Below are 20442 nucleotides of genomic sequence, written 5' to 3'. Positions count from 1 at the left end.
TAAAAGGCAGCTATTGATATTGTAGGACTCTAAAATAGGAGAAAAACTAAACCTAGGTATACAGATCACCTACATGAAGAGAATAATTCAAAGCATGAAAACTGTAAGAGAGAGACTATGTGCGTTTGGGGCACATTCACATTCAACAAGCATGAAACAGATAACACAGCAAAAGAGAATGAGAACCAGGAGACAGCACTACTTACGAAAATCCAGAGAGGAGTCTCAAGGACAATGGTTAAAACGCATCAAATGCTACAAAAGATCAAGAAGGCTGAAGACTAAGAAAAGGCCATAAGATTTGGCAATTAAATCAACAGTAACTTTGGAAAGTACATTTTCAGACAAATGATGAGATCAGAAGGCAGGTTGCAAAAGGTTGAAACTTTTAAATATTTGTATTGCTTTCTTTTACAATTCATAACATATAATCATCAAAGATCCAAACTTACTTTTTCACCTTACTTCTGTCTTCATCCTTCTATCACCCGTATTCCAAGAATCTGAGTTACGTAAGTATAGATTTTTTTCCTTTTTTCCAGGAGAAAAGCACCTATATTCACTTAGCTTTATCAGTAGTGTTTGTGGCATTGTTATTTCATAACCTTTGTGGCTGGGAGTGGGAAAAATGGAAGCAAATAAAATAGCCAAGATGTTTCTAGGAACTTAGCTATGAAAGGGAGGAACAATCTAGGATGCTATCTTGAGGGAATGGTGGGGTCAAGCAAAGGGATTTTTTTTCTTTTAAGAATTGGGGTAACTTTGCTCTGTATGTTGGATGAAAACTGGGGAAAACTGAAAAAGAGGGGTGGGGTGGAAAGCGATAGAAATTACTATAGTGGTAACTTATAACTGGAGATGGGAAAGGATGAGACCACAGGTATAAAGTAGTGCTTGGTCTTGGTGAAGAGAAAGTGTTACCTTTTCATTAGAGGTGGGAGTAAGTGATAAGAGAACCGAGGATGATTTCAAGATGCTTTGAGATACAGACAAAAGGAGAAGGCATAGCTTACCAGAAATGACCTTTATTTTCTCAGAAATAATTTCTTCATTTTTATTTGTATGAGGCAAGTTTCTCTGCTGAGAGGGTGGGAAGAGGGTTAGCATGAGAAGCTTGAGGAGAAAGGGCAGGTTTAATGCTAAGTAAAATAGGATCTTTTGCTGTTTTTGTTCTACTAAAAATGCCTCTGACTGAATAATGTGATTAAGGAAGATCAGTCCCACCCATTGATTGGGCCTGCCCATTGTCGGAAGTTTAATTAGGGGAGTTGTTTTGTAGGAGGGTCCCAAGTACCTTTTGCTTTTTCTATTGAGGCGCTGGGTCAGAGGATTATACCTTCTGACTCTAAAAAGTGTATAAATACTCTGAGGGTGAGGTTCTACTTTCAGGTTTACTGACTGGAAGTGTTTCTTTGGCCAGAGAATTCTGGGAAGCTGTTAAGGACGTTCCCCAACCCCCAAAACCCAGAAGTTGATGCTTCCCTCTCTGGTAAATGTGTACGTATGTACAAATGTCAGACATTTTGGAAGCATGTTGACTTGATTTCTCTGTATTTTCTCTGAAATTTTGATTTTGATTTTCTGTGATACCTGTGCTTCATTAAAGTGACTGTTAACCCCTCAAGTTGCCTTTCCTTTTATGAATGCAGATCTAAAAACCTGATATCGGGTCCCAGTGTATGTTGCGGTGCTTACTGATACAGCAGGTCTGTCTGAAACTGCAGCAATGGGTGTGTATAATGGAGATTCAGTTAGGCAGAAATATAATGATTGTCTTGTTATAAGAAAAGTCCAGTTGAGATTAGATAATATAAATTCATAGCAAATCTAAGTCATCAGATTTCATGACTTCTTTCACCACCATATGACTAGGAATGGAGGAGCAGATGGTGAGAATAATCCAAGGTTGAGGTCTGGCAAGGTATGGGTGACAAAAAACAAAACAAGAGAGGGAGAATTTTACAAAAGTCTCATAAGGATATGAGTATCGCAATACATTTCAATAAGCAAAAAACAGCTTATAAGTCAAAGGAGGTACAATGATCCATACACATATATTTACATACATAGGTTTTTTTCCTTTCTTTTCAAATTCCAGAATGGAAATCTTAACTCTTTTGCTGTAGTCCAATTAAGTGAAAGTCATATTTCAAGGATTTTTTGATCAAAGAAAATATTTTGGCAGAATTAGTAAGGGCCAAAGAAAAGGTGTCCATGACTATAAGAATGGCAAAGTTCTAGAAATTTCAGATGTTTCTGTCATCCATATTCTTTATTAAAAGTACTGGTGCTATAAATGCCAGAGATAGATTGACAATTTGATCTATAACAACAAAAAATCACTGTTGTGCTTGAAGTTTCCAAGGCTGTTTGTTAAGTAAAAACACAACTTCAGGATTAACATGATGCCCATATGTGTGAAAAGGGCCCAGAACTCTCTATATAGCTTGCAAGAAGAGTTCATCACATGAATCAAGTTATTTTGATGGCAGGGGAAAAAAAATTCCAATGTTTTTTGGGGAAAAAAATTCCAATTCTAAAGACCCAGAAGATTATATCCTTCCTAAGCTTCTTTTTATTTTATAATAGTTTTGATACTGTTACTATTGGGAAATTAATTTTCTATTTATTTTCATCTTTGTAGGCTTCTATAAAGGTGAATTTGAGTACTAAAAGTTTCATCATTCTCTGAATTTTATAGGCACCATAGTTTTCATGTAACTTTTGACATGCATTATATTACTTAATCTTTATAACAACCCCTTTCAAATAAGCAAATAATCATTACCATTTTAAATAAACAAACACAGAAATGTAAAGGTATGCCTTCATACAATATGATTTCTTCCATTTCCTTTCCATTAATGCCCTAACAATTTTTTCCTTTCTATTCATGTCTTCATACTGTGGATATACTGGACAAAAGACCTGTGAGACTGGAAATCTAAATGAGTTCATCATGAGGAATAACGAGGAATAATATATGGGCAGGCACACTGTGAGAACTGTGTTGGTACCATAAGACATTAAAAAATTAATTGAAAGTTTCCAGTATACACTTCCATGGATGATATATAGAAAGATATAAATCATCATCATCATCATTATGAAAACATGTAGAAGGGAAATAAATTGTACTAGTATATGGGATAGCCACACCAATTGAGATCAAAGATCCATCTAGATATTCACACCCCTAACATATCCAATCAAATCAACAGATATTTATAAATTCTTAAATATCCAAGAAATTACAGTAGGGAATTCTGTGGTTATGGTTAAGTCTTGGCAATATGGGCATCCAAAATGGTTAGATTTCACTTGCTTATAGTGTGTAGATGATAATTTTATATGAAATGCTGGAATATCATCTAGAGCAGAGATTCTTAATGTGGGGTCCAAAGCTGCCCCCATCCTGAAGAAATCTGTAGCTAGGTATTAGAATCTCTGAAACTGGATGGGCCAACATTACATCCTTATTTTCATTATTAAAGTTTGGGATCCTTCATAATACTATGTATTTTATTTTATGCATTTAAAAGTCTTATCCTGAAAAGAAGTCCATAGGATTCACAGACTGCCAAAGGCATCAGTGACACACACAAAAATTAAGAATTCTTATCCTAGAAAGTTCAAAGGATTTTTTAAACTCCTGTTAACAGGCTACTAAAAATTAGCTCAAGAAAATCATAACAGTCCATGAAACTTTCTTCTTTGACAAGAATAGCTCTAGAAGGGAAATGTTATGTGTGACTACCACAGACTACTTTAAACGTTAAAATACCTTTGCCTAGATCTAAGACATCATTCCAAATATTCCAAAGAGTAAGTTTTTCTCCAGAGTACACTCTTAAATATTCAAAAACAGAAGTATGTTTATTCTATGTATCTTTATTTCATAAAGATACCACATGGACATACAGATCCTAAATACACTATAGCTATTAATCATTTCAAATAAGCTTTAATGCAATCACCAGTTTTAATTATGCTAGTCTATAATTAATCCTTTGTTTTGGAAAAGGATGTAAATCAGGTTGTGTAGCTTCAGATAGACAAATGAAGATTTCAGCTAATCATATATGTTTCCCAATGAAAATGAATGTCATTTTCTGGGGACTTAAATATTACCCCTATATTGCAGGATTAAATAAAGCCATCTAGTATACTATTCATACCCCTAAATTATATTTTTGCTATCTAGATGCATTATGGGTGAAATTCAATTAAATTCTACTCAGCAAACACTTCTTAAGAAAGGTCCTGTGTCATTGCACACATTTGGAGAAAAAGAAAAAAACGAGTCACTTGCCCTCAAGGAGTTTACATTTTAATGGGGTAAGAGTAAGAATAGTAGAATATGGGAGTAGGGACTGACGGAAGAGGTTAAAAACAGTTGCTGTTAATGAGTATGATAGTCACTTGAAGAATAATAAAAGAACTGCCATGCACCAACTAGAGTCCAGATCTGCAGTGGGCCCAGCTGAAAACACTGCATGACTTTCTCCAGTCAGCAGTGTTTCACAACTCAGAAGTAGGACTGGAGAAGGTAAATGGTGGGGATAACATAGGGTTGAAGACTGTCAGGGAATAATGGTAATAGGATTAAAGGGTGGAAGAAAATAAATTGTTGAATTAATTATAGAAACAAGATCACAAAGGGAAGATGGAGGACAGCGATCTCAGAAAAAAATAGATCATGGTGAAGACAAACAGGATTGAGACAGATGAAGAAGAAATGGAAGGACAGAGATTACTATCCAAAGAATTTGCTGTTCAGTTCAAAGAAGTGAAATGTTTCAGGTGATCAGGTGTAACCACTCTGTGAGTGGCAGAAACAGAAATGAGAGATGGATATTGGGAGTAGAGGTGGTTGATGAACTAAGAGGTGAGGGTATTTGAAGGTATATCAGGATAGGTGTTCAGGTGGAGAGGAAGGAAACCTGTTAGCCAGAGGCTTTAGCTTCTTAAAAAAGGAAGAAGAATGACAGAAGGTGACAGCAATAAGTATCTGGAGAAATTAACTACCAAAAGAAATGTTGCTGGGTGACGGTGGCTAAGGGAGAGTGTAATAGTGGCAGTGGGAAACATGAAATATGCTGACTTGTCCTTTTTGCCTGGCATGCAAAAGAACATCTAAAAGAAATCCAAAGTACAGAGAATACAAAGATAAAAGAATATTCTACAGAAAGCCAGCTTTCCATGTCTGACTGGCTCCTTAGAATTGTATTTACAAAATTGAGCCTTTAGCATGAAACCAATCCAAAATGGGGTTGTTAATTTAAAGGAAGTCAGGTAAACATCTGTTTATGTGAAAACTGGAAATTCCATGTAATACTGTGTAAGAGTCAGCAGTACTCTAGGAAAGAGAAAATTGTGGTTGGATATATAGGTGATTTTTCCTACTATGCAAAGAGCAACCTATAGAAGAGGTGACATGGTATAGTGGCATACTATAAGAATGACTTGTTCAACAGTTGTTTTAGGAGATACTGTCCAGAGTTTCCATACTTAAAAAACAAAAAAAGGCTATGTTGCTCTCATGTCATTATTTCAGACTGCTGCAGAATTTAGTTTCTTACAAACATTCTACAGAGAAAGAAAAGTAGTTAAGTGTTTAGTTTTAAAAGTAAATAAGGGGAGTTGAAATGTCATCAAAGCAGTTGATAAGCATGTAGGTGCCACAATAGTACCTAGATGTCAACAAAGTAAATATTTAGTAAGGTATTGTCAAACTTAAAAGCAAAACGTTTCATGAATAAACTAAAATTTGCATAAAAAGGAAAATATAAGTTAAATCCATAGCGTATACTTCTGAAATAGATTCATATCTATCCCAAATGATCAGTGAAGTGCATTATTTTTTAAAGAAACTCTAAATGTATGTGGCTGAAGAAAATGGTACAGATATTGTCACTGGAAAAAATATTAGTACCTTCAGATATCCACAAGGACATTACACGGTGAAGATAAGAGGGCAATATGGCTAGCTGCTAGTACAACTACTTGTCAAAAGAAAAGTACTATTCAAACAGATCTAAAGTTTATTGTACTAGAGGGGAATAAAACAATTTTGTTCCAAATCAAATTCTGTAATTATGGAATTGATCAGTTAAAATTTTCATTTGAATTCCTGTGAATCACAATTGAATAAAATTTGACTGAATTTGGATTTATCTTCATCCCATATACAGAATAAGAACTTGTTAAACAAATAAAAAAATATAACTAATTTTGCAAGGATAATGTTTAACCTACTCAAAAGAAAACAATATATGTATCATATAAAGATTTTTACTAATTACAGGTATGTCTACTTAAAAATCTTTTTAGTATTGTAATTTTTAATAGCTAAACATTTCTTTATTCTGTAACTCAGATTGGCCTTCATCTAAACTATCCAAATTAGTATAATTTTACTATAGTTGTACTGTTCATCTGTTTCTATTATATTTAGTAATAGGTATAATGTGGTTCAAACACATATACTCTAGTAAAAAGAAGCATAGCATTAGAATTAGCTATGGGAAAACTGAATTTACATAAAAAATTAGTGGACATAATTCCACCTAAAATTTGTGAGGAATACATAGTTTAGAATCACAAACTTCACTGAATGAAACGAGCAAATATTTTCCAAATAAGAAAGGATAATTGGATAAACTGTGTTTCTAATAGCAATAATTTATATGTTCACTCACTTTAAGGTTTAAGGCTTGCAAAACACTCTCCTCATAACCACCCTATAAGGCAATGTACTATTGCATGTACTCTTAATGAAATTTTGCAGATTAAGAATCTGAACTGAAGTTCAGAGAAATGAGGTAATTTCTCAACATCCTCGTGTCAAAGGTAGGATAAGCCTTTGTTGACATTTTTTTCCGCTGTAAAATGGTGCCTTAACATACCCTAGCTAGGAAAAATCAAGGTTTAAGTGGTTCCAAAATTACAATATATAAAGTCAAATAGTGTGAATAATATCACTTGTAAGAAAAGATATTTTATGCCTAGACTGAACATGCCATGAACATGTTTAAGGAAAGGACTAGAAATGAGTTTGGGTGGATTCTTAAAGTACTCATCCTAGGATGAATTTTTTTGAATCATTCAGCTCTTTTAATGATCTGATTTAATCAAGATGACCAAAAATTTAAATCGTAAAAATCTAAAAATTATCAAACCCAAATGGTTCCTGTGGTCCACAATTATCTTGTAATGGTATCAAGAATTGTTTTGTTTGTCTTGACATTAACCTCACAAGAATAGAAAAATATCCATAAGACTAGTTTCCCTTAATAATTCATCATCCATAGATGCATTTTAACTTTTTCTGAAGCAGCATATATTTTCAACTTAAGCCACCTCTTCAGACAGCAAATTCTGTTGTTTCCTAAATAAATTCTTTAAATATCACTTCATATTATTTACCCTAAATCTGCCCCAATTCTAGCACGTTAGAAGTTGGGCTGAACTTACTAAGTTTGGTTAGTACTTTCTATGGGTGCTGAATTATCAGTCATCGTGACTTTTTCTTTCCAAGAAAGAGTAAAAAGAACTAACAGTTACATAGGTTTCCCTTAAGGTTCAAGGTCCCCTTCCTTCTGTGATGGTGAGCATATTTTTGTGTTCTGTTTACTTAGTTTTGACACACTTGATCATTTGACTTCCATCTCCTATATTATCTCTGATAGAACCTTTTTTATGGCAAGACAGAATTCACTTTGTCATTGAATCCCCAGATTCTCAAACAATGCCACTTTAATAAATGTTTGAAGCAATTAGGTGGCACAGTGGATAGTATTACGCCTGTAATCAGTTCAAAAATTCAGCCTCAGACAATTACAGTGTGACCCTGGGTAAGTCACTTAGCCTTGTTTGTCTCAGTTTCCTCATCTGTAAAATGAGGTGGAAAGGAAATGGCAAACCACTCCAGTATCTTTGCCAAAAAAACCACATAAAGTCACAGAGTCAAACATGACTGGAAAACAACTAAATAGCAACAAATAAATGTTTGCTGATTGCCCCATTTGAACTCACTTGAATTTGCCATCTCTAGGACTTTTCTTCTCAGTATTCATAGCTCTATACCAGTAACAGAACTAATGCCATAAAACTAGTCACCCTTCTCATACCTCTTATGATTTTATAAACTTTAATCAGCTCTCCTTTTAGCCTCAGTCCTTCTACGTTGAGGTCCTAATCTTCTTAACCTTTGCTTTCAAAACAATATCATCTCCATTTCATACCTTTTCATACTGAGTTATTTTTCTTTGAATTTTCTCCAGCACTTACCTTTCTTAAAGTTAAAACCATCAGAACAGTACACAATATTTCAGGGGAGGTAGTCCTCTAGTTTTAGCATAGAAATAGGTTTTGTTGTTTTGTTTTCCATTATCCTTCTTGATAATGTTCAGGATATAGTTATCATTTTTAACTATAGCAGCACACTGGACCTTCAGATTAATGCCTTTCTATAGTTGATAACTGATAGGAAAGGCTACCATTAAAATTAGGATTCATTTTTCTTTACTTTTGGCCATATTGAAATTCATGCACACTTCCCTGCATTTGATCACTGGTCAGATGTTTCACTAACTAAACATGAAGATTTTACCATATCTTTCAGGTCATTTATAAAATTCAAGATCAGAGCCAGCACTAGTATCTGGGCAAAATTCTAAGTTTATAGTGTTCTCTAGATGTAGAGGTTATTTGTAGCAGAATCAAAGTTTCTGGTAACTTTTCCCAGCTTTCTGAATGTCAATCTTCATAGCCATTCACCTTAAGAATTGAAAATCTGAACCAATTACAGCATGTAGTTAAGAAGAAAGAAAAAATTTTAAATTACAATAATTGGAGGTATTACTACTAAAGCATGAAAAATACTTATCTCTTTTTTCTAGCAATCATATCCCTGTCTCGGTCTCTCTCTGTCTCTCAGACTTCCATGTCCAAAAAGCTTAATGTTTTCTTTCCCACTCCTTAACCTGTTATATTCAATTAAGGTTACCAAGTTCTATCAATTTTTCCTTTACCTTTTACATTCATCTCCTTCTATTCTCAATGGTAACAACCAAACAGAAGCCTTCATTACTAATCATCTGAACTATTATAAGTCTTTTAATAAGTTTTCTTACCTTCACTTTACTCACAATCAGTCCTTCAAACCACTGCTAAATAATCTTCCTTATGTATAGATCTAGTAGTCTCAGCAGTTATGTACCAATTAAAATTCAAAGACTGACTGGAAATCAAGGTTCTCCTCTCCCTGGGCATCACTTATCTTTCTGGTCTTATCTGTTGGCTAGTTTATGGATAAGTCAAACTAGAATAATGGTTGACATTCCTACAATGCTTTAAGTTTGTTTTAGAATGGCTTTCCCAACAACCTGATAAAGTAGGTAGTTCAAGTATTATGATTCCAGTTTTACAAGTAAAAAAAAATGGAGCTTAGCGATTTTAAGGACTTTGCCCACAATCATACACTTACTATCATGACTGGTACTACTCTCCTATCTCATGCTACACTTGTGCTTGCAATATCCTTTGCACTAGGAAAATCTCCAGTATTTACTAGCTATATAGCCAAGGCAAATCACTTATTTGAATTTCAGTTTCTTATCTTCAAAACGGTAACAAAATAATGCCCATAGTACCTACCTTACAGCGTTAAGGAAATAAAATAATGTACACTGCTCTACAAAAACAAAGGGCTATCTAAATGTCAGCTATCTAAAACTCAACTCAAAAGTCTTCTCTAAGAACACTTCCCTGATTCCCCTTTTACTCAGTAACATTCTCTAATGGACCTCCAATAGTACTTGCACTTTTCTAATGTACTAATCAGAATTATTTTGTATTATATATCACCATATTCTCTTGCCAGATAATAAGTTCCATGAGGGCAGGAATTGTGTCTCAATTTATTTTTTTAATTTTCTTCAGCACGTAGCACCTACCTCTGCACAATAATAGGTGCTTCATGTTTGATGAATTTGCTGAACTAAAGGGAAAGACAACCTTCTAAGCATGGGCATACAAATTATGTGGAGGTTTGTAAGAAACACTATAATCCTCCTTTTTCAAAGTACTGGAAATAACACTTGGAAACAATAAGATCACTTAAGTCAAATTAATTTTAGCATCTTTTGACCAGAACAGAAATTTAAATATTGTGCCCATTTAACTGTCCTTCACTCTATAAATCAATTTAGGAAGAAGGTAATATAAAATGAACTGTAATATATCTGTCTTAAAATTGTATCTTGTTCTGGTCCCCTAGACTATTCCCTCCCTTTCTAGTTAGTAAATTCTAGCAAGAAATGATATTGCAAAGGGGTACTGGGAAGTCACAACAAGCCATCCCAAAGATCAAAGGAACATAATTTACAAATTGTACTATATATTAACTAAAATGTACATCCTAGTAATATGTGCTGAATCAGGAGAAACCAACTAGGCACTGCTTGTCAAGGCTTCTGCTCTTATGGTATGTAATTCCATACAAAATCCAGACCTCCACGGTTCCAGACAAGCAGAACATCAAAAAGGTGCTGATAATTTTTGAGCTGGTGTGTCCCCCCCACCCCCACAAAAAAAAACCCTATTATAATAGGATGGCAAACTCCTGCCTTCCTCACATCCCATGTCCATCTCCATGGGGCCACACTGCCTAGTGCTCCCAACTTTAATCCATGGTTGTGAGCATACTATCTCTCCCTATCCCATCCTCTTCCCTATCCCATGCCCTATCCCTGAATCTGTCTCTGCGTCACTCTTTGCTGCTTGTTTCTGTTTTATTAAAGTGCCATTTCCTGCTGCCAATCCTCCTGTTTCTTCCCAAAGAACTGGGTGTGCCTGCCCTCATTTCATAATTTTATATTTTCATAAATTATCAGTTCGGCATTGTAATTACTACATGCCATAATCTTTGTGGATATAATCTAACACAACCTAGTCAAATTATCTTCATTTTTCTCTAAAAATAGCAGGAAAGTCTCTTTATCTTAGAGAAAACTTACATACCAAGAAAATTGTAAAAGATTAGTTCGACTCAATAAGCATTTAGTTCTTACTATATGATAAACATACTTGGAGGATAAGGCTATAAAGGAAAAAAAATGAAACAATAACTCCTCAAGGAGTTTATATTCTACTACAGTGAAACAGCATACATAGGTAAGTATCACATATAGAGAAAAACATAAATAGAGGAGACCAGTAATTGAAAGGACAGACCTCAAGTAGGAGGTGGCATTTATTTGAATGAGGGCTTATAGGAAGGTTCCAAGAAGCATAGGTAAGAAAAAAAGGGCATTTCAAGCAATAACCTGAGCAACACCATGGAGGCAGGACATGGAATGTCACAGAAACAAAAAGTAGACTATTTTAACTAGAATACAGAAAGTGTGAAAAAGTAATAAATGAAATGAGTTCAGAAACACAGGCTGGAACCAGATTTTAAAGAGCTTTAAATGAAAAAAGGAGGAGTTTGTGTTTTATGCTGGAGGCAAGAGGAAGTCACAAAGACATTTTGAGCAAGGCAGTGACATGGTCAGAACTATGCTTCAGAAATATCATGTTTGGCAACTTCGTGGGCCATGGATTAGAGAAGAGCTTGGAACAAAGAACTACAAGACTATACCAAGAGTCCAAATGATTCTTTTTTGGGAAACAGGCCCTTATCGGGTCTTTGGTTGAGTGACAGTGCATATGATTTTAATTCATATTTAATACATTTCTTCATTACACGTCCTCTTCCTCAAATGACTGCTTCTGTCAAAAACACCTTTATGACACTCTGGATTTTTCCTTTGCCCTTATCACATTTATATCATACTCAGTTTTGGACTTGCTCATTCATTCATTCTACAAATATTCATTAAGTGCTTACAGAGTGTACAGCATTGTGGCAAGGCGTAAGTACTAATGATAAAGCACAGAGGAGATGAACTCTGCCCTACTTAGGCTTACATTCTAAGGGGGAAAGATCAACAACTATAATGTAACATATCACGCAAGTACAAAAACAAGTGCTCTGTGAGGTTATGAGAGGCAAGCTTCTAATAGAGTAGGGATCATGGATGGCTTCACAGAATTGTTGGCATTCAAAATTGTTGGCATTTAAAAGCAGTTGGGCTTTTAAAAATGAGTAGAAATTTAAAGGCAGGAAGGCCACATTAGGCAGTATAAGTAAAGGCATGGAAGAAAGAAAGATCACAGCTTGTTCAGAGCATGGTTCAGTTTTTCTTGAGCCTAGACTAAACCACAAAGCAAAGTGTGTGATAAGGCTGGAAAGGTAAGGGGACACCACACTGTAGACGGCACTGAATCCCAGGCGCATGAGTTTGAACCGTACATGCAGTATGGAGCCAGTAAAAAGTACTGAACAGAAGAGTGGCATGTGTATAAGGAAGATAATTCTGGCATCAATGAAGTAGCCTAGAGAAAATAACAGAGGCAAGAAACTGTATTAGTAGGATACTGAAATGCTCCAAGTGGATGGTAATTAGGCTTTTAACTAGGATGGGGGCAGTAAGAAAAGTGGAATAAAAGAGATAGCTACAGAGGTAGAATAGACAGAATTTAGTAAGTGATACATAACTTTTGGATGCCAAACTCCTTGAGGATAGGACTAAATAATTTTATTATTATATCCCCAGTCCTAGCACAACACCCTGAAAATAAGCAACGTTTAATAAGCATTTGATGAACTGAAGAGGGCTACTGGGTTTTGTGAAATTGCAACTATATTTATTTACAAGACTACATTATACATAAAATGCATGTGTATGAAATTTGAAAGAGAGTAACAAAGAGTAACAAAACTTTATAAAGTATTAATGATGAAGATGTAATGGACTCAAAATACTTTCTTGGTTTCTAAATATTTCTAGTGACATATAACACAAGGTTATATGTTTAATTGGATGTCAATGTGCAAAAATGTATCAGTATTTCATTGTTCAGCATCTTGAAGTTAAAACATTTCCCTTCCAAAGTAAACTACTTGAGATGTTAAAGTTTTGTCCAATCAAAACAAGAATAAACTATTGTACTGTCAAAAGGATAAAAGAAAAACAATGAAAAATATAAAAGAATATTGAAATTATAGTTTGAGCTAGAAGAAACTTGAGAAACAATCTCATCTAACCACCTTAATTATTTTACAGATGAGGACTAAGTCTCAGAGAAGTTAAGTGATTTACCCATACAACTAATATGTCAGAAATGAGATTTGAACCAAGGACTTCCCACTACACTGGTTATTCCAAGTCTAACAGTCTAACCACTTTATACCAAACTTAAACTTTCACTTAAATCAAAACAATATGGAAAACATTAAAGTATTTTAGAAATATTTTAAAGAAGCCAGAGAAATTTTCTTGAATCACCTTTGCTAAATTTTTTTTAATATGGTAAGCTGTTGGATTTTACAATTTTTCTTTTGTTACAGAAATTTGTATTACCAAAATGATGACACATTTACATTAAAGGTTTCTGATAAACAGCAAATCTCTTAGCTATGAATGAGTAAATTCCTGGTAGCTCTTACTACTAACAGACCAAGAGGGAAAAAAGTCATAAATTTCTAATCTAAAAATCTGCATTGCTTCTCAATACTATCTTTGGGTTGGTAATAGTAAATACCTAAAAACAAAATCAGAGGTACCGAGTTAGCAAGAAAAATATTAAATTAGGACATCCAAATCCCAAACTGTGTATGTTTTTCCTGAAGTGCATATTCATGAGCTGACAGTAGAGCCAGGCTGGCTGCTTTATTTCACTGTGGTTGTTTACCTCATGCTGTCAAGTATGGATTTTGACACTCAACAGTATTAATATTGCTATTTCTACTGATATAATTAGCAGCGCTATAAATAATACCTAAGCCTGCCGTATCTAAGCATATCATTACAATAAAAAAAAAATTAGGGTTTCCTTTTTGTAGTACAATGTCTTGGAAACACAGACTTATGGCTCCAAAACCCAAAAATGACCTCCTATACCGACGAAATTACTGAACAATGTTGCCCTGTCAATAGAGACTACTGTTTTGTGTATGACTCCATTAAACAAACTAGTTTATATTTGTTTGAAACTAAAGTTTCTCACCAATCTGCTGTTTCAATTTCACATCACACCATATTGTACCTAAAACAGGCAATCTGGATTTCTGTTGCTACATTTTTTTTTTCAAACAGCTCAGGATTTGGTTTTCAGTATAAGGTTTGAACATTTAAACCAAAAAAATTAGACATCTAAAACTCACAATGTACAGTCACTTATAAAATTTCTAGGAGATGGAATACTTGTACAATTTACATGATGAAAAACTCCAATAATTTTAATATTTTCTTTATATCAAATCATGTCACAATGACTTTATTTAAATCTAAAGAAGATTCATTCATAAAACAGAGGTATGTGTGTCTGTTTCAGTGCAAATTCAATACAAAAAATTTGATGGGCAAAACAAAATGACAATACAATTCACAAGTTTGTGAAAATTTTGGACTAGTTATTAAACCTTTCTTTGTCTGTATCACTTGACAGATGGTTAGCCCTCACACAGCCTAGTATGTCTGGCAAACAAATTACTGTGTTCTAGCCAGCAACACCCCAAAAAATTGATTTGAAATACATTAGACATTCTTACACTTACCTTAGAAATATGAATATTAATGCAATAAAATTGACCATTGCTAGTTTATTTTTTTTAAATGGCAAATATAGTTTTACTTCTATCTCATCAGGACTTTTTCTTGAGTACTCTGAATCTTTCTTTCTTAGGAATTCTTCTATGAATTAAATATACTACTAGGTTCTATATCCTTTAGGTTTCATTCTGAAAGGAGGGGAGGAGTGCAAGCTTATTGGCTCTTTTCCCCCTCTAAAATCCCAAAGCAACATTTTAGTAAAATAAAAAATCATTATTAGTTTTTTAAAAGAGTAATTTATCTTTATGCTGCTCAAATTAAGGTTCTAATACTAATAAAAAAAGCTAAACAAAGTCATGTGGGAATTTGGTTGCATTCCACGTCATGGATCAGAATGTAGGATCTGAATTTTTTACCAGTACTGAAAACTGTTTATTTTCTAGCTCCTAATATACATATAGAACAACCATCCTTATATAGGACAGAAATATTTTCTAGTACCTATTTAACAGTTCTATACTAAATATTCTTTAACTTTTTGCTTTAAAAAAATCTATTGTTTCACCAAGACATCCCAATAAAGTTATAAAGTCTTATTTTTCTTCCAAGTCTTCCTATTTATAGCTTTCAGATGTTGGTGAGTGTATACAAATATCCAGAGGCAACTTCAATATGCTCTAAATTACATTAATATGTACTCTTTCTGGAAGAGGTGATTGCTTCCAAATTTGCATAGAGGGATCTCTTCTAGGTACAAAAATAAAAATGCAAGTTCTCCTCAGCATGGAGACATAATAAAGTTAGGCAACCAAAAAGCTGAATATATATTTGGTTAAGTAAACTAGTACTCCCAAAACTGCAACAGAGAAAGATGGCTTAGAATTAAACCTTAAATTTGAAATCTGTGAATTGCTTTAGAAAGGGCACCCAGTATGTTAAGCAACAAACTTAGCATTAAATTATATATTTTTACACGCAAGTCATCAGAAAGTTTCTTTCTCATACAAAACTGGGATTTTTACATCTACAGAGTAAATGATTAAATTTAACATGATGCTACAATCTTCTATAAGGTTCCTCCTGAATTCAAAACTGACTAATAAATCAGTGAAGTACCAATCTAATGCTTTTGTAATTTTTAAAAAAAAAAGGTTTAAATAACAGAATTTTTGCAGGCCTCTGTTTCCCTCTCTAGTCAGTGTCCTCTATAAATTAATTACCATGTTTCTATCTCTTCTAGATGAAGCCATCAATGAAGTTTTTAAGGACCTAATTTTTCAGAAAATTTTTCAACAACAATTCTAATGAGAAAAATATGATATTCTGGTTCTAATTGTATCTCTATGAAAACCACAAGCCTCTACAGTAAATTCCAAGACACAAGGAATTTTATATAAAAATAACATTTTATTCATTTGAAATACACATGAAAATATAAATGAAGGTCTATCAGTCAGTCAAAATGAACTACTGAGATTTTCTAGAAATTTTTAATGCAATAAATAGTTGATATATTTAATGAATAAACTACATGGCAAATGAAAAACTTCAATCTCAACCACTTAATCAAGATTTTTCAAATAGCATCTTCAAAAGCAAAGAACTTGCCTAAAATCTTACTCCACTAAGTACCCCGAATATACATTTAAAAAACGATTCCACAAAATCAAGAAGGGTAATTCATGAAGCTTTACTCAGGTTTCCAATTAAATGATTTTAAAAAATTCTTGTATTAATTTTCATGCTGAAGTAGTTCTTCCATTTTTATATTTAAAGTCCTTTATATGTACTTAAGTGAACTTTCCATACTTTTATTAAAATAACCTAATTATTTTCAACTATTCCAATCTTTTCTCAAAAGATCCATTTTAATTGAAAGGTTTTCTGGAGATTCTAACTATGGAAATGAAATAACTTATGTTAAGTTACTTTGTCCAAAGATGTTCCTTGCTTCCAAAAACAGTCACACTTAAACAACAGACACAACTGTTGAGATACTTATGTGCTTCAAAAGGAGTATCTAACTTCCTGACATTGGCATATTGGCAACACATCAACTAGCAGTTCAATTTTCAAACTCAACTACCAGGCAGAAATATTTTATTTCCCTGGCTTCCCTTAAATACTGATTTCAGTAATAAGAGTCAGCAAATGTTGAAAGACTCAACAGTGCTCCACTAATTTAAAAATGAGCAATATATGAATTTTCTTGGTATTAGTAGCAGTCTTCAAGCACTGGCATCTCAGCCGGCCAGTTCCTCTAAGTTCAGAGATTTCTTCCTGGACATGGATAAGATGAGCAAATGCTTTTTAGAAAACTGTGTTAGACTACAATCTTACCCCCTTTAAGTATCCCTCCTTTTTACTCCTAAAACCAAAGTGGCTTCTACAAGATGAGATACAGTTTTGCATATGGATATTCAAAAGTATGTTACCTGATGTCCACATGAAACTGAACTGAATTCAAGAGTTTGGTTTTTTTTAGATAAAATCTAAAATCAGAACCCCTACTTGTCCAAATAATCTAAATGAACAAAAAGTTTCTGCAAAATTCACACTGTCATCTACTTTTTTTTTAAGGGATAACAATCCTTCCCCTACAATAAATAAAAAGTGCAATGGAAAATATACCCACTATTTTAAGGCTTAAACCTTGAACACTGAAGTGTATGACCAATAATTCACCAAGCACAATTTCAAGTTTTTTAAAGAAAAGACTCTTTTCTGAGGGCAGAGTGGTGGTAGGGAAGAAACAGCATCAAAACTTTCAAAGTTTATAACTAATGCCAGTCAAAAACTTCCATTGTCATTTAAGACCACTTAAATTGTTTTTTCTCCTGTAATTATAATTTCACCTGAAGTAGTAATGCAAAAATCCAAACAGAAAATTAATCTTGAGCACTGAAGCACATGTTGCATATTTAGGATTAAGTACCATATAAGAAAGCTGCCCATGAAAACCTTACTTATCTATAAACAAATGTTGACCTGTGTGTATGTATGCCTGTATTCAGTATTTTTAATTTTTAACTTATACATTTAATAAACTCTATAGATCCCAAATTGTTTAATAATTAAGAGAATAATTTCAATAATTTACTCCTCATGCATTTACTGTGGCACTCTTTAAAAAATCTGTCTTCATATTCAAGGCAAGTCATTAACTATAGAATTTCAAAATCAATTTAAAATTCAGGGTTGAATTTGGTGGCTTAATTTGCTCAGCTGAAAGCAAATGATACTGATGAGAAATCTTAACACTTGTAAAAATGTATGGGAGTTTTAACTAGCTAGGCAGTCAAAACTATTTTTAAAAAATGCTTCCTTAAGGTCTCTAGGAATCAGTTCCTCATCTGTAAAATGGGGGGTGGGAAAAAGGTTGGACTTGATCAATTCTCAGGTTCTTTCCACCTCTAATTGTACGATACTGTGGGTCCAGCATTTTATAGGTTCAGCTCAACTTGGATCAGTACTGATTTATAAGAAATTAATGCTTTTCAAGCTTCCAAACCACTTCCTGCTTCACCTTTTTTTTTTTTTAAACTGGAGAGCTGTCATCTGGCGACTGACCCCATTCAACCCAGTACAGCATGCGAGATTGATGGATTGCTGCACTAGGTAGTGTCGATGTAGGCCATATTGTGTTTTTCGTTTATGTTTATAGTTTATGTGTGTGCCTAGCATATGTTTGTGCAAGTGTGTTTATCAATACAACTTTTACAAAATCCCTGCCTCCTGCCTTTCCCAGCATCATTAAAAGGGATAACAGCTTCGGGGGTGGTGGGTGGAGAGGGAGAATAGGAATCAGCCACATACATAGTCAGAAATGCATTAAAGAAGGGCAGAAAAAAAGAAGCCTATCAAGTTCCAAAAGGTCACATTTCGGGAAATAAGACTGCCATTCTTGCCCGCACTCGTCACGCGTATGCATACGTGTGTCCCTTTCAAAGAATCAAGTACAGAAGCATAAAGTCAGAAAGCCCTATTATTCCACTCTGGCCGGGGAAGCGAAGCCGGGGCTGGTGGTTCCACTACCTGGGGAGGTTCCAGCGGCTTCGGGGCGGGGGAGGGGGGAGGGACGCGGGAGCGCCCTCCGGCACCCAAGTTCTCTGAAGAGGCGCTCCAGGGACCGAGGGTGCAACCCAGGAGAAGGGGAAGGGGAAGGGAGGCGGAGGGGATGGAAAGAAAGGTTTTAAAAAATAAGAAGGCAGACACTTTCCGGCAGCTCCTCATTTCAGGACGCTGACGGTCGCTCCCCTTCCCCCAGTCTCTCTGCTCTTCTCAGAGGCAGCTCCAGAGGCCGGGAGTAGCGCAGAGGGAAACAAGCCACAAGTTTGCAGCTGGGAAAAGACCCCTCCCTCTTCCTAGGGACCCGCGGGCAGCGCCCCTCCCCCCGCGACCTCGGAAAGCCGCTCCAAGCGCGCTGGGGAGGGAGAAAGGGGGCCCAGGCGCGAGGGGGGCGGGGTGAGGGGCGCGCGCGCACTCTCCCAAGTGCCCCCCCCGCGACCGCCCGCCCCAGGCCGCCGCCACTCTTTCCCACCAACACACACTCACACACACACTCGCACACCCCGCCTCGTCCCGTTCCTTCCCTCTCGCGCCCCACCTCTCGCTTAAAAAAGTAACTCGAGGACGGCTCTCCACTCCCCCTACCCACTCCCCAACAAATGAGAGTTCGTGGCGTTACCTCCTCGCGCTCTTTAATCTTCTTTCCTCAACTCCTAAACTAACCCCCCCATTCCCACCCCCGCCCCTACTTTTTCAGTAAACACCGCGCATTGGCCGCTGGAAGACGAGAACCCGCCCCTCCTCCCCTCTACGGGTCGGCTTTCACGCCACTCCGAGAGCGCTCAGCCAATGATAACGGAAGGGCCAGCGTGAGGGTGACGCCCATAAACAAAATGCACACTCCCCCCCCCTCCTCCTACCGCCTTCTCTTTTTACTCCTCCCTCCTCCCCCTCGCTCTCTCCCCGCCTTTCATCCCTCGCTTTCCTCATCCCTAGCACCGTCTATTGGGTAAGCAGAGACCCAATCCGCTATTTCACAAACTCAGTGGCGCAGGCGGACGTCAGTCTAAGCGAGGCTGCTCTGGGATTGGCCAAGGCTCTTTCCACCTTCCCCCACGAGGCGCCTTCGCCCACTCTGGAGAGGTCAGGCGCATCTCGTTGTTCAGTGATCCCTGAGGCGGACGGTTATTGGTTGAGCGAAGCTGTCAGACAGCCTGGGATCGGATTGTGATTGGCCAGAATGGACACCATCAGGTTTGGTTGTCTATTTCCCCCGTATTTTCCCCGCCCTATCTTCCCCCCGCCCCCATCCTTCTCTCAGCTGCTTTTACTTTCTACGCATTTCTATTTCCTCCTTTATTTATTTATTTGTGATAAACTTAAATGACCCGGCGGTGGAGGCAGGACGCGGGGCGGGGGCTGGCGGTGACGGACGGCAGCTCAGGCCCAATCGCCAAGGGAGATGTGCACTGAGGGGCAGCGGAGGTGGCCAGTGGGAGGCAGGTGTCTGGGGCTACTCGGGTCCTATCGGGCTGGAAAGCCCCAGCGGAGGCGGCGGTTACCCACCGTCTGGCGCGGTGAACTGTGTGTGAGGAGGGAAGGGCCGGTGGGGGAGGCGCTGTCGCCGCAGATTCTCGTGGCGACAGCGGCGGCGGCGACTGCATGGAAGCTGGCACTGGGGAGACGGGGGCAGAGGAGGAGACGCCGCGGGCTAGGGGAGCTAGCTTCGGGAGCCTTGGCGGATTTTTCTCTCTCTCTCTCCCCCCCGCCGTCT

General features: G+C 36.4%; 1 protein-coding gene across 8 annotated transcripts in view; it reads right to left on the bottom strand.

Moving 5' to 3' along the window:
- ZBTB20 (zinc finger and BTB domain containing 20) overlaps positions 1 to 19409 on the bottom strand; it is a 1002935-nt gene extending 983526 nt beyond the window's left edge. For 2 of the 8 annotated variants that reach the window (XM_072616774.1, XM_072616780.1), the window contains exon 1: positions 19348 to 19385. The gene's annotated coding sequence lies outside the window, so the exon portion shown is untranslated. Of the gene's footprint in view, positions 1 to 19347 lie in introns of all 8 variants that reach the window. The other 6 variants (XM_072616769.1, XM_072616772.1, XM_072616737.1 and 3 more) reach the window with 6 other exon arrangements.
- Between the last annotated feature and the right edge of the window lie 1033 nt (positions 19410 to 20442).

The sequence above is a fragment of the Notamacropus eugenii genome, chromosome 5, assembly GCF_028372415.1.
Source record: "Notamacropus eugenii isolate mMacEug1 chromosome 5, mMacEug1.pri_v2, whole genome shotgun sequence".
Classification (NCBI taxonomy): domain Eukaryota; kingdom Metazoa; phylum Chordata; class Mammalia; order Diprotodontia; family Macropodidae; genus Notamacropus; species Notamacropus eugenii.
The sequence above is the reverse complement of the archived record's forward strand: the minus strand, read 5'-3'. Positions and strand labels throughout refer to the sequence as shown.